The following is a 6,392-nucleotide window of genomic DNA, read 5'->3' as shown; positions in this document are numbered from 1 at the left end:
CTGAAACACAAAAATTATATGTTATAATGTACTCAAGGGCACTCAAACACAAAAATAAGATACAATGTAACCAAGGCCACTAGAACAAAATAATGATATACTGTGACAAAATATAATGCTAGTTGGCATATTTATTGTTAATTCATTTTTTTAAAGTGAGCGTCAATTTTCTTAGTTTTAAAAAATGGACATTCTTGTTTGTATTTATATTTGTGAATTTGGGGGAAGTGATCCTTTTGATTTGAAAGTGGTGGGAATACGCCCTATTGTTTTGATAAATGATACATTATTTTGGTCTTTATATTCATGGTTTGTAGCAATGATGAAATTCCCCCAAAACTGGAACCCCACAAAAATAATGAACTGTTCGTAAATATGCACAATGTAATTTATGATTTTTGTGTGGTACCAATTTTTTTGAAATTGTGGCTGCTATAAATCAGGAATCTAAGGACCCAATGTACCATGATCCTCCCGTACAATTAATTCCCCTTCATCAATCCTGGAATCTTAAGTACCAATAAAAAATTTAATTTTTTTTTAAAATTACAAAATTTATTTCCGTGGAAACAAAGACACTTGCAGTACAAAGTAGCGATCTATAGATACTTATCAAATAATGTTTACATTTATTTGCATCAAAATAATTATTTTTAAGTCACACTGTAATGTAACAAAATGGCAATGTTACACAGCAATGTGATTGAGTTAAATTATTTCAAATATAATCTATAACTTGCATTTAATAGGTATAACATTTATAAAACTACCAAATAATGGAATATGCCTGAATTGGGAATTTGACAACATGGATGGTTCACTAATTTACTATTATACATGAGGGGGCCCGAGTGGCCGAGTGGTCTGAAGCGCTCTCCGTTACAGATCACTGCCATCTCACCTCTGTCTGCGTAGGTTCAAGTCTTGGATTCGGCCAATGTGGGTATGTGAGAAAGCTTGCCAGTAGCTTCTCGAGGGTCGGTGGTTCTTTCCGGGGATTTCCTGGGTTCTTCCTCCACCATTAATACTGGCCGCCATGTATAGCCTATCTTGTGCTGAAAAATGGCGTTAAACCCTACAACAACAACAACTATTATACATGGTTAACCAATATACTGTTATGCATGGTTCACCAATTTACTATTATGCATGGTTAACCAATATACTATTATGCATGGTTCACCAATTTACTTTTATGCATGGTTAACCAATATACTATTATGCATGGTTAACAAATATACTATTATGCATGGTTCACCAATTTACTTTTATGCATGGTTAACCAATATACTATTATGCATGGTTCACCAATTTACTATTATGCATGGTTAACCAATATACTATTATGCATGGTTCACCAATTTACTTTTATGCATGGTTAACCAATATACTGTTATGCATGGTTCACCAATTTACTATTATGCATGGTTAACCAATATACTATTATGCATGGTTCACCAATTTACTTTTATGCATGGTTAACCAATATACTGTTATGCATGGTTCACCAATTTACTTTTATGCATGGTTAACCAATATACTATTATGCATGGTTCACCAATTTACTTTTATGCATGGTTAACCAATATACTATTATGCATGGTTCACCAATTTACTTTTATGCATGGTTAACCAATATACTATTATGCATGGTTCACCAATTTACTATTATGCATGGTTAACCAATATACTATTATACATGGTTCACCAATTTACTATTATACATGGTTCACCAATATACTATTATGCATGGTTCACCAATTTACTTTTATGCATGGTTAACCAATATACTATTATGCATGGTTAACAAATATACTATTATGCATGGTTCACCAATTTACTTTTATGCATGGTTAACCAATATACTATTATGCATGGTTCACCAATTTACTATTATGCATGGTTAACCAATATACTATTATGCATGGTTCACCAATTTACTTTTATGCATGGTTAACCAATATACTGTTATGCATGGTTCACCAATTTACTATTATGCATGGTTAACCAATATACTATTATGCATGGTTCACCAATTTACTTTTATGCATGGTTAACCAATATACTGTTATGCATGGTTCACCAATTTACTTTTATGCATGGTTAACCAATATACTATTATGCATGGTTCACCAATTTACTTTTATGCATGGTTAACCAATATACTATTATGCATGGTTCACCAATTTACTTTTATGCATGGTTAACCAATATACTATTATGCATGGTTCACCAATTTACTATTATGCATGGTTAACCAATATACTATTATACATGGTTCACCAATTTACTATTATACATGGTTCACCAATATACTATTATGCATGGTTCACCAATTTACTATTATGCATGGTTAACCAATATACTATTATGCATGGTTCACCAATTTACTTTTATGCATGGTTAACCAATATACTATTATGCATGGTTCACCAATTTACTATTATGCATGGTTAACCAATATACTATTATGCATGGTTCACAAATTTACTATTATGCATGGTTCACCAATTTACAATTATGCATGGTTAACCAATTTACTATTATGCATGGTTAACCAATATACTATTATGCATGGTTCACCAATTTACTTTTATGCATGGTTAACCAATATACTATTATGCATGGTTCACCAATTTACTATTATGCATGGTTAACCAATATACTATTATGCATGGTTCACAAATTTACTATTATGCATGGTTCACCAATTTACTATTATGCATGGTTAACCAATATACTATTATGCATGGTTCACCAATTTACTATTATACATGGTTAACCAATATACTATTATGCATGGTTCACCAATTTACTATTATGCATGGTTCACCAATATACTATTATACATGGTTAACCAATTTACTTTTATGCATGGTTAACCAATTTACTATTATGCATGGTTAACCAATTTACTATTCTGCATAGTTCACCAATTTACAATTATGCATGGTTAACCAATTTACAATTATGCATGGTTCACCAATTTACTATTATGCATGGTTAACCAATTTACTATTATACATGGTTCACCAATATACTATTATGTATGGTTCACCAATTTACAATTATGCATGGTTAACCAATTTACAATTATGCATGGTTCACCAATTTACTATTATGCATGGTTCACCAATTTACCATTATGTATGGTTCACCAATTTACTATTATACACGGTTCACCAATTTAATGTTATGTATGGTTCACTAGTTTAATATGTATGATTAAGTAATTTTTGTGAATTTGTGGTTGCTATGAATGTTTAATGAAGTGACCAAATGAAATGAAATCAATTTATAAGGAAAGCAAAAGCACTGGCTATGGTAAATCCACAAACTAATTCTTAATGTATATATATACCTTTTTAGCAGAACCATAAAACTGATACTCAACCAACGTATTAATTCAGTATGGCAATTAGTTTATGTTGCTCATGGAATGTAATATTATTTAACTGACTTGAATATCTTACAATATGTAATATTCTTCTTACCAAGATTCATGTTATCTCACACCTGTATACCTTATGTAATAAATGTTAGCTGACACATCTGTATACCTTATGTAATAAATGTTAGCTGACACACCTGTATACATTATGTAATAAGTGTTAGCTGACACACCCATATACCTTATGTAATAAATGTTAGCTGACACACCTGTATACCTTATGTAATAAATGTTAGCTGACACATCTGTATACCTTATGTAATAAATGTTAGCTGACACATCTGTATACATTATGTAATAAATGTTAGCTGACACACCCATATACCTTATGTAATAAATGTTAGCTGACACCCCTGTATACCTTATGTAATAAATGTTAGCTGACACACTTGTATACCTTATGTAATAAATGCTAGCTGAACCAAGATGGGATATATAAAAAAATCGTCAATGGATTCTATTGGAAAAACACCCAACTGAAATTGGACATAAATTACTTCATAAGAAATCAAGTTTTCCTGTCAAAGAAAATGCCCTTCAGACAATGATCATCAGAGGTCCAACATAATAGTAAAGTCCAACTGAAAAATGTGCACAGACCCAGATCTGCCATTCCATAATGTGCTAGCATATCTAGATCTTTGCATTCTGTTAGGATTATTCAATTTAACAAACTAGTGGGTGTATGCTTGATTCAGCCACACCCATGTTCCACAGTAAAGTTCCACACATTAGGACAGTCAATGGGTGTATGACTACTTACCCATTTGAGTTTATTACATACGAAGAATTATTTCCTGACATTTTTACCAATGTCCAATACTTTTAAGGCTAGTTCAACAAAATGATCCACAACAAAAGTGTATCACATATTTTTTTGTACAGTAAATAAAACAAAATGGTCAAAATACAACACCAAATGTTAAAACTGTTGTAAACATTAGTAGAAACAGTGGATGAAAGCTGATGTACTTCACACACAAAGTCAAATCATCTGCTCGTAAAACTTTGTTTATAGTGCTAAGAAAGAAGATACACAGTCAAAACTACCTTTCATTGTTAAGAGTAAATTTAGAACTTAAGGTTAATGTTCCCATTTTGGTCATTAAGCCACATATTTGTGCCATATGACAGCAAAAAAGCACGGCAGAAACTATATACTAATTAATTCTAACTGACAGGAGTACCTAGATTACATTATGTTAATTGTTAGTACATAAAAATATTTAATAAACTGCAACAAATTTATTTTATGTTAGTTTTAAAACTTGAATAACTGTATAGTTTCTGCTATGGCCGGGGGGGTGGGGGGGCGCAAGTGGGCTAAGGCACACGCCTTTACAGACCACTTACACTTTTCTCCTCTGTCCATGTGATTTTGAGTCTGGGATTGACCAATGTGGGTATGTGAGAGAGTTCACCAGTAGCTTCCCTTGGGTTGGTGGGTCTTCCTGAGTTCTGTCTCCACCAAATACACTGGTTGCCATGTATATCCTATCATTGCTGAAATATGGTATCAAACCCAACTAAACCAAACCAAGCCTAACCAATCATCTTAAGTTATATGGCCAAAATTCATGGTGTACCAAAATGAGTACATATGCTAAAGTCCTCATATAATGCTTTTATTTAGTAAGCACAGGAAGAATGTATCTCCAGTGGTGTTACATATGCAATTATTTGGTTAATAATAACATATTGTTTCTACATAAATCTTAGTCATTTTAAAAACACTAGCATCTGACCAGTGAGATGTGTCAGCATTTTAAAAAGAAAAGAAACAAAAGAATAAAAAAGACTAATTACAATGAATATATATATATTTCTCTATTCTCATTACAAAATGAAGATACCCATTTTCCCCCGATTAATACCTGTCATGAATATAAAATCACCATTTATTTTTTAAAGACACATGTTCTTTAAAAAAATAGCATTGCAACATAAACTGACTTCAATTTCACTTTGAGGGATTTATATTTCTTAATGCTCACTTATTAAATTTGAGAAAAATTCCAACAAGCTGTTTTCTTGTAAACATGAATCTCCTCAATTTAACAGATGCTGATCTAGAGTACCAGTAGACAATGATATTCAGATTGGTATAGAAGACTGATACTGAGGCAATGAGAGTTAAGTCCCCTGCGCAGAGATGACCGCCAAGCTAGGCTAGTCCATATTTGATATAAACCTGTTACCAATTTCTTAAAAGTCTAAGTAAACAAAATAACCACCATATATAGGAAGGAAACACGTACTACTAAAAGAACAGAGAGGAAAAGAATACCACAAGCCAGTAATGCATACACAGCTGCCCTTACATCATGTGAACCAGAAAAGAAATTTCATTTTGAAATTTAATGTAAACTCACTGTTGAACTATTGCCTCAAAAGATTTACAGCTGATAGCAACTCAATAACAAATAAGGGCAGACTGTAAGAATTAATAACAATTAAAATGAAATTAGAAGAATATTTTCATATAATTCTTTACAGCACTATACATTATGATTTGCAACTTAGTGGAAGATATATAATGATCATATTTCATGCAGATATCAATAGTTTAGATGCCTAATATACTATTCTGCCATACACAGCAATTCAATGTTGCTCGACATAAAAACAAGAGTTCTTTGAAGGGACTGACATTAATGGCAAATACAATTTCTAAAATTCAGTGAGAAGCCTGTCTCTTCTATCCCTTAATTCTTTTTAATTGCAGAGCATTGAATCTATCTCTAATATTTTGTGAAACAGCAACATACCAAATTTGGCAGCAAACAAATATTATTTTCTTACGCACTTGAATGAACATGCTAACAAGATGGAGTATAGAATTTTTTGTCATGACCTTTGACCTTCAACCTGATGTCAAGGATATAATTTAAATGCATCAGATAATGCCAAGATATACACACATATTGTTGTGAAAAAGAAC

The 6,392-nt window shown here is 31.9% G+C and overlaps 1 protein-coding gene across 3 annotated transcripts in view; it reads right to left on the bottom strand.

The window, feature by feature from the left end:
- Positions 1-6,392, bottom strand: part of LOC149776435 (natural resistance-associated macrophage protein 2-like) — a 117,812-nt gene that overhangs the window by 8,776 nt on the left and 102,644 nt on the right. The gene's annotated exons all lie outside the window — the stretch shown is intronic.

The sequence above is a fragment of the Sinohyriopsis cumingii genome, chromosome 18 (assembly GCF_028554795.1).
Source record: "Sinohyriopsis cumingii isolate HCF-2022 chromosome 18, ASM2855479v2, whole genome shotgun sequence".
Lineage (NCBI taxonomy): Eukaryota > Metazoa > Mollusca > Bivalvia > Unionida > Unionidae > Sinohyriopsis > Sinohyriopsis cumingii.
Note: the sequence above shows the minus strand (reverse complement) of the source record. Positions and strands in the feature narration are given on the sequence as shown.